The sequence below is a fragment of the Salvelinus namaycush genome, chromosome 12 (genome assembly GCF_016432855.1).
Source record: "Salvelinus namaycush isolate Seneca chromosome 12, SaNama_1.0, whole genome shotgun sequence".
NCBI classification, from domain to species: domain Eukaryota; kingdom Metazoa; phylum Chordata; class Actinopteri; order Salmoniformes; family Salmonidae; genus Salvelinus; species Salvelinus namaycush.
The window spans coordinates 50679864-50689135 of NC_052318.1; positions in this window are offsets into that span (position 1 = coordinate 50679864).

A 9272-nucleotide genomic window follows, 5' to 3' on the forward strand; every position below is an offset into this window, starting at 1 on the left:
GTGTCGGTTCTAAGCTTCCTGGAGCAACCGGAAGTGGTTAAATCACCCTAAAAGTGTTTGCCATACCCAACCTGCAGTTTGAGAGAAATAGTGCATTCAACCCTATGTAAATCAGTCAATTTTTAACATACAGACTTAAAACTCCAGTGATGATAAGTGTTTACTTTTAGCTTCCTGTGCCAACCGGAAGTGCCATAATTGGTGTCAAATGGGCTGTTTCGAAGGGTTAAAAATGTCAAATCTTTCCAAAACTTCATATATGTGAATAGACAACCCTCCTGAACTGTAAATCAGTCATTCATCCCATCAGATTTAAAAAAAAAAAATACACACCCACACAGAAATGATGGAGGGACACACTGAGGGGCTAAGAGGCAGACAGTGCCTGTAGTTTTTTTTAATTTATTTTTATTTATCCGTTATTTTACCAGGTAAGTTGACTGAGAACACGTTCTCATTTGCAGCAACGACCTGGGGAATAGTTACAGGGGAGAGGAGGGGGATGAATGAGCCAATTGTAAACTGGGGATTATTAGGTGACCGTGATGGTTGAGGGCCAGATTGGGAATTTAGCCAGGACACCGGGGTTAACACCCCTACTCTTACGATAAGTGCCATGGGATCTTTAATGACCTCAGAGAGTCAGGACACCCATTTAACGTCCCATCCGAAAGACAGCACCCTACACAGAGCAGTGTCCCCAATCACTGCCCTGGGGCATTGGGATCTTTGTTTAGACCAGAGGAAAGAGTGCCTCCTACTGGCCCTCCAACACCACTTCCAGCAGCATCTGGTCTCCCATCCAGGGCCTGACCAGGACCAACCCTGCTTAGCTTCAGAAGCAAGCCAGCAGTGGTATGCAGGGTGATATGCAGTAGTAGTTACTTTTGTTCCAACTTTTAAAGAACCGTCAGACCTAGAGTTCTGAAACTTTACAAACCTGTATACCTCAGGTCGATTGTGCACGGTGAGTTATGTGGCTCTAGAAGGTTCTCGGACCGATAAAAAGCCTCGTGTATTTGCAATGTTTTCAATTCATTTTGAGCTCAACGAAACTGGCGACATTTAGAAAAGTCCCAGAGTCTCAAGACTAGGTGCATTGAAACCGGCTCGGCCCATAGAGACGGACCCCAACGATTCTGTCCGATTTGCTCATTCAAGCACCCCGTAGCAAGGCATGGAAAAAAGTGGATTTTCAGCACCAATTAGGGTTTTGCTCGGGCACCGAATGACCTATCGAGCCGAAACTTGGGATTCCAGGTCGCCTCACATAGGGCTAAACATAATGTGAGAATTGGACCCGCAGCTAGAACATAACTACGTATTATTTGTTTTATTATGGTTTAAATGGAAGGCGCTGTGAATTTTGGGCCTGCTCTGAAATATGTGAGTTGGCTTCTAAAGGAGTTGGTAAAAGTGAGTTTGGTGTCAGATGGTATCAGTTTGGTGTCTGAATATATCTAATTGACTGATGGACACCGACTTGCTACTTGACTTTTGTGCATTTGCAATATGTTTCAACGGGGGGGTACCATCACAAAAAGCGACATGATGAAATTTCACACAACGAGCGATGGAGAGGAACCACTATCACTGCCCGGCCATCCTGAGGTCATCAGGCCGTTCACTTTTGCATTTCTAAAGTATTTAAGAGAATGTACGTTACATTTGCAATATGATGTGATGTTTTTCACTGTTGAAGCACATTGCAAATGCACGTTAGATTTGCAATATGATGTGATGTTGAATCATATTGCAAATGTAACGTGCATTCTTTAAATACTTTAGAAATACAAAAGTGAACGTCCTGATGACCTCAGGATGGCCGGGCAGTGATAGTGGTTCCTCTCCATCGCTCGTTGTGTGAAATTTCATCATGTCGATTTTGGTGATGGTACCCCCCCGTTGAAACATATTGCAAATGCACAAAAGTCAACAAGCAAGTCAACTAGCAAGTGTCAACAAAAGTCAACTAGCAAGTGTCCATCAGTCAATTGGAGAGTTTCAGACACCAAACTCACTTTTTCCAACTATCACATATTTCAGAGCAGGCCCAAAATTCACAGCGCCTTCCATGAATGTACCAAAATAGCATTCTGAAATCACCACTAAAATGACATCACCATAGTCTCCAGGCCGTGCCGAGTTCAATGGGATGCCCCGCTTGACCGTAGCTCGCTCGGTCTGAGCGCAGCGACAGTGACAAGAAAATGACCCTTGACCTACATTTCAAGTCTTTTGCTTTTGGGATGTCATTGTCATCCCATAGCAACACATTGACTGCACCCCTAAATTCAACCTGAAGCCTATGTGGGTTATGAATGTCTTATGAACCTGTCTTTGATGTCAGTCCATCAGGCCACTGAGGTCTACCTGTGTTGATTCTAAGCTACCTGGACAAACCGGAAGTGGTTAAAATCACCCTAAAAGGTGTCCTGATATACATGACTTGCAATTTTGAAAAATCACTGCATTCAACCCTATGTAGATCAGTCAATTCTTAACGTATAGACTTAAAACTCAGGATTCTGTAACAGCATACCCCAATCAAGATATGTGTTTACCTAGAGCTTCCTGTGCCAACCGGAAGTGCCTTAAAATGGTGTCATGGGTGCTGTTTCGAAGGGATAAAATGTCAGAACTTTTCAAAACTTCATTTGTGTGATTAGACAACCCTCATGAACTGTAAATCAGTCATTTCTCTAAACAGAAGTCAAAGAAAAGCTCTCTCACACACACACAAAGCAAGGAGGGAGTGAAAAAGTACGGTGCTTAAAGACACACAGAGCCGACAATGGCATTCCTATTATCTCTAGGCCGTGCCGAGTTCAACAAGACGTCCCGCTTGACCGTAGCTCATTCGGTCTGACCGGTGACAGCAGAAAAGTCATCTGATGTAGCTCACTCTGAGCATTATTAAATGGATAAACACAGAGTTTGGTCATGTGCTGACAGCATGGGAGGAGTTTGGGGGGGGAGTTTAAAAGGAGAAGAGTGATTTTTTTTCTAATAGACTGCATTTCACCTGGGGCTGACAATCAGAGGAGTGCAGGTTGTTGTAAGAAGGATATTCTAGAGTGGTGAGGAGTGTTTATGAGTATCAATTAAGCAGCCTGAAACAGTGTACTTTCTGTATTGCTTAAGGGATTCTGTTAAGTTTTTTATTTACTGTTTTTTCACTTTTCAATAGCATAGAATAGTATAGATGGCTCCTGTGCGCTCATGTCCAATTTGCTATAAGGTTGTTATTGGCTTCTGTCAGCACCTTAGGTATGTACACCATGTGAGGAACAGTGAAGAAAGGATACTCCTTTGTAATTGGCAGTCGGACCGTGTCAATGTCAGGCAGGAGCAGTGTCCAGTGTTAGGATGCTCCACACATCTCAGCAGACTAGACCGGCATATGGACACCCACTCAGAGCTCAACAGAGGACAGAGGAGACGGGTTTTAGACGACCTTAAGAGACGGCTGACGATGGAGAGGCTGGCGGCATTGAGGGCATTGATCCCTGCCATCCCACTGGCGACAGATTTTGATATTGTGGAGACGGTAAGGAGAGAGGAGGAGGAGGAGGAGGCAATGTTATGTTCACAAACAGAAGCAGAGGAGGAAGTGGACTGCAAAGAGGATTCCTGCCACTGCCAGAGACTGAAGAAAGCTGTGCAAGAGAGGGATTATGCACTGACAATGAGAAGTGAGACCAACAAATCACTTAAAGAGGACAACCTGAAGTTGATCTCTGCACTACATAGAGTGAGGAAGAAGTACCAGCTGCTGAAAAGGCAGATGGGGATTGCCAGTGTGAGTCCGGCAAAGAAGGCCCTCAACTTTCAGGCAGACACAGACACAATAGAGGAGCTGCAGCAGGACCAAGCGACAGGTTCAGGGGACCAGAGAGAGGAGCCTACAGTGTCAGGATCTAGCTGCAAACTCATCTTCCCGGACTCTGCTATGAGTAAGTACTGTTTCTTCAAATAGTGGCAAGAGTTTGTGTTTGAAAAGAATAGGATAAACCACCTGACTGATTCATGTAGCCTCATGAGATTGTAATTCTAGTATAAAATGTTATGTTTTTTTCATTAGGTGTTTATCGAGGGATTCAAGAAGACCTGTGAAGGCCCAAATCCAAACTATAAGCTAAGAGAAAATTGTGCCTCAAAGGTCAAGAGGGTGACACAATTTAAGTACATGGCGAAGAATGAGACCTACCAGTCCTCTCTCATTTTCCTGACAGACCATGACAAAATAAGGAAGTAAGCAGAGTTATTTTTTATCTCTAGTCTCACAAGCATTAATTAACAATACAGTAATTGATTGTATGTTTTGTGTGTGTGTGTGTGTGTGTGTGTTTTTTCAGATGGGTTCAATTCCTCCAGAAGAACAAGGCAATCACCACAGTCAACCACTACACCTTGACTATTGGTGCATTTCTAAAATATTCTGAGGAGACCCCTCCACCTGGCTGCCGACTGACCGTGAACCAGTGGAAGGGGATCAACCGGTTGATGAAGGGCATTAGCAGGTCCATGAGACGGCCAGTTTCCCTTCACCAGATAAAGGTGAAGGACAACAAGGAAGGCAAGGTGGTGTCCAAGAAGAGCCTGCTGGCGTGCCAGTCTCTTGCCAAGGCAAAAATCCCTGAAGTGCTGAGTAAGTTTTTCTCAATCTGTGATGTCACTGTTTTTAAACACTTATAGACGTCAGAGGTGTATAGAGTGCATTACAGAGTGGGATTATGAAGCTGCCTTTTTTTATTTTCATGTTCCCACAGAAACATTGGAAGAAACAAGAACACAGAGGAATCAGTACCGGTTTTATGGGTACCTGTGTGCCTATTTTACCTCCATATATGGCCACAGACCAGGCCTATATAAAAACATGTTGGTGAAAGAGGTGGAGGAGGCTAAATGTGACCAGTCTGGGGTGTATCTGATCAATGTAAGTCTATAAAATACAGCTGGCTGTGTTTATTTGTTTGTTTGCTTGGTTGTTTATCTTTGGAAACAACTGCAGTCGCCGGAGCGTAATGTGTATTTTTGTGTTTTTTTTGTGTTCAATTTCTATTAGGTGGGGGAACACAAAACGAACAGAGAGTATGGCATGGTCCAGATGTCGCTGACAAAGGAGGAGTACAGGTGGTTTTCGGACTTCCTGAAATTCAAACACTGTCTCTCAGGGGGAAAGAAGGCCCGGCACTTCTTTTTCAATTCCACGAACACGGAGATGAAGAACCTGCCTGCCAACCTGAGGGAGGTGTGGAAAGAGATGGGTCTGCCCGAATGTCCTTCCTTCACTGACCTGCGGACCTCCATTGTCACTCATGTAGGTCAGATTAGATAGGAATCTAATTATTGTAAGATCCTATTCCACTGTTGTCCGAAGTAATATCATATATTTGTGTGTGTGTGTGTGTGTCTTACAGGTGAAAAACATGCTCCCGAAAATTGACAGGGAAAGGGTGGCCAACTTCATGTGCCACAACATCCAGACGGCAGACAAATATTATGCCATGAATTTAAATCCGTCCCAGGCCAATGAAACCAGGGAACTCTTTGAGGCTGCATTGAAGGGGGAAGATAACACAGTCGCCGCAGAGAACCAGCCCTCCACCTCAGGAAACATAACGCAGAAGGTGAGAGAGGACGCCTCCCTCTCCGAGGGGAGCACCACCTCTGAAGAGACAAAGGTGGTGTACCAGGAGTCTGGCACGTCCGCCGGCAACTCGGAGGAGGAGGAAATGGATGAAGATGAGGAACAGATGGCCAGACAACCTCCAGTAAGATCAGCTATTCTGACAGGACACATTCGATTATCAAAATGTACTTGTAAACTATGTAACAGTCAAGTGTGCATTTTGAGATATATCTAATTTCTTGTGTTTGCTCTGTCACCCTCCTCAGGTGGAGATGGAAAACACCCCAAAGAGGAAGAAGAGGATCACCAGGCGCCGCATGGTGGTCGCCATCAGCCCCATGCGACTCTCACCCCTCAAAATGAAGAAAAAGTCGCCCCACCACTCCCCCATTGTCACATTGCGCAAACTGAACTCGAACAAATCCCGACAAAAAAATGCCATTGCCTCAAGGAGGTTAAAGCTGCAGGAGAAGCGAGGGAAGCCCTGATGCAGCTCGAAGGAAGGCGAGTCGACCAACAACAGGACTTCCTCTACCGAATATTCCTATAGATTGTTATAGACTCATTTCACACTGTTCTGATTTTGTTTGGTGTGGTTTTCTATTTTGGTGTGCTTGTTAAAATTTTAGAAGTGTAAAATGTGTGTAATTTAGTCTGTCTGTTCAATTTTCTATTTTGGTGTGATTGTTTATAATGTAAATGCTTGTTCTGTTTTATTAAATAACTATTTGAGTAATTCTTTGTGTTGTGCTTTTTTCAAGGTTTGCATTTAGTTTGTCACTTAATTTGAAAGTGTTGAACTTTCACTGTCTTGTGTTATTGTCTGAAGGTTGGGAAAAATAATTTGGCTTTATTGGCATGGGAATCATATGTTTACATTGCCAAAGCAAATGAAGTAGATAATAAACAAAGGTGAAATAAACAATAAAGTCCAGCTGTAGACTGTATATATTCTCCCCATAGGAATACATTGCCACATTGACTGCTCCTCTAAATTCAACCTGAAGCCTATGTGGGTTATGAATGCCTTATGAATCTGTCTTCAATGACAATCCATCGGGCCACTATGAGGTCAACCTGTGTTGATTCTAAGCTTCCTGTGCCAACCCGAAGTGCTTTAAAATGGTGTCATAGGTGCTGTTTCGAAGGGTTAAAAGGTCAGAACTTTTCAAAACTTAATTTGTGTGACAACCCTCATGAACTGTAAATCAGTCATTTCTCTAAACAGATGTCAAAGAAAAGCTCTCTCTCACACACACACACACACAAAGCAATGATGGAGTGAAAAAGTACGGTGCTTAAAGACACACAGAGCCGGCAATGGCATTCCCATTATCCCTAGGCCGTGCCGAGTTCAACGAGATGCCCCGCTTGACCGTAGCTCACTCGGTCTGAGCGCAGCGACAGTGACAAGAGAACGGACACAAATGACCCTTGGACCTCAATGTCAATTTTATTTGCTTTTGGGATACAGAGAGAGAACCGTTAAGGTTAGAAACACAATTTGACCTCAGGAATGTTCTTAAGGTCCTCCCGATCTGTGCAAGCCTAACCTTGAGCTTGTGGCATTAACCCTTAACAGTTAAAAGGTGTTTACATCAAACAGTTTACAATGACATTTCGCCCCATAGGAATACATTGACTGCACCTCTAAATTCAACCTGAAGCCTATGTGGGTTATGAATGTCTTATGAACCTGTCTTTGATAACAATCCATCAAGCCACCATGAGGTCTACCTGTGTCGATTCTAAGCTTCCTGGAGCAACCGGAAGTGGTTAAAATCACCCTAAAAGTGTTTGCAATACCCAACCTGCAGTTTGAGAGAAATAGTGCATTCAGCCCTATGTAAATCAGTCAATTTTTAACATATAGACTTAAAACTCAGGATTCTCTAACAGCATACTCCAGTGAGTATATGTGTTTACTTTCAGCTTCCTGTGCCAACCGGAAGTGACATAATTGGTGTCAAATGGGCTGTTTTGAAGGGTTAAAAATGTCAAATCTTTCCAAAACTTCATATTTGTGATTAGGCAACCCTCCTGAACTGTAAATCAGTCATTAGTCCCATCAGATTTCAAAGAAAAATGTACACACCCTAACAGAAATGATGGAGGGACACACTGAGGGGCTAAGAGGCAGACAGTGCCTGTGGTAGTTACTTTTGTTCCAACTTTTAAAGAACCGTCAGACCTAGAGTTCTGAAACTTTGGAAACCTGTTCTAGACCTCAGGTTGATTGTGCACGGTGAGTTATGTGGCTCTAGAAGGTTCTCAGACCGATAAACAGCCTCGTGTATTTGCAATGTGTTCAATTCATTTTGAGCGCAACGAAACTGGCGACATTTAGAAAAGTCCCAGAGTCTCAAGACTAGGTGCATTGAAACCGGCTCGGCTCATAGAGACAGACCCCAACATGTCTGTTTGATTGCTCATTCAAGGACCCCGTAGCAAGGCAATGAAAAAGGTGGATTTTCAGCACCAATTAAGGTATTGCTCGGGCACCGAATGACCTATCGAGCCGAAACTTGGGATTCGAGGTCGCCTCACATAGGGCTAAACATAATGTGAGAACTGGACCCGCAGCTAGAACATAACTACGTATTATTTGTTTTATTATGGTTTAAATGGAAGGCGCTGTGAATTTTGGGCCTGCTCTGAAATATGTTATAGTTGGCTTCTAAAGGAGTTGGAAAAAGTGAGTTTGGTGTCTGAAACTCTCCAATTGACTGATGGACACTTGCTAGTTGACTTTTGTTGACACTTGCTAGTTGACTTGCTTGTTGACTTTTGTGCATTTGCAATATGTTTCAACGGGGGGGTACCATCACCAAAATCGACATGATGAAATTTCACGCAACGAGCGATGGAGAGGAACCACTATCACTGCCCGGCCATCCTGAGGTCATCAGGACGTTCACTTTTGTATTTCTTTTTTTAAATTTAAAGATTTATTAAGTTTTCAATCAACCAACCAAACACATTCCACATTCACAGATGTGACTTAAAAAAAAATATATATATATAATAATACAAAATTGTTTTATATATATATATATAATATATATATATATATATATATATATATACACACATATACACACACACACACACAAATAATAATTATAACAAAATTTAAATTATAGAACTTGCAGCAGCACTATCAAGGTTCTTATTAGCTATTTCCAGCCTTAGCTGAGATGACGAGCCAATAATTAGTTTTTAGATTTTACAGCACCTTACACAACACGCATCTGCTCATCTCCCTGATTCCTGATTCCCCCATTCACTCTGTCCAATTTGAAATATAGTTGAGTAGTGGAGACCAGAGTCTATCAAACTTGGGCTGTCTCTTGTGGAGGTCATAAGTGAGCTTTTCAAGAGGGAGAAAGTCAACAATCTGGTCAATCCACATTTTAAATGTAGGAGAAGTATTAGAGGCCCACAATAGAAGAATACATTTCTTAGCAAAGTATGTAATGGTCATGAGCAAATTTTCTCTGTCAGGATCAAGAACAAAGTCCTGCTGGGCATTCAGAAGATAGAGACACGGGGTCATATCAAACTGTACATCTAGTATTTTCTGTGCAGCAGTATGTATAGATTGCCAAAATCTGGCAATCTCTCTACAGCTCCAAAA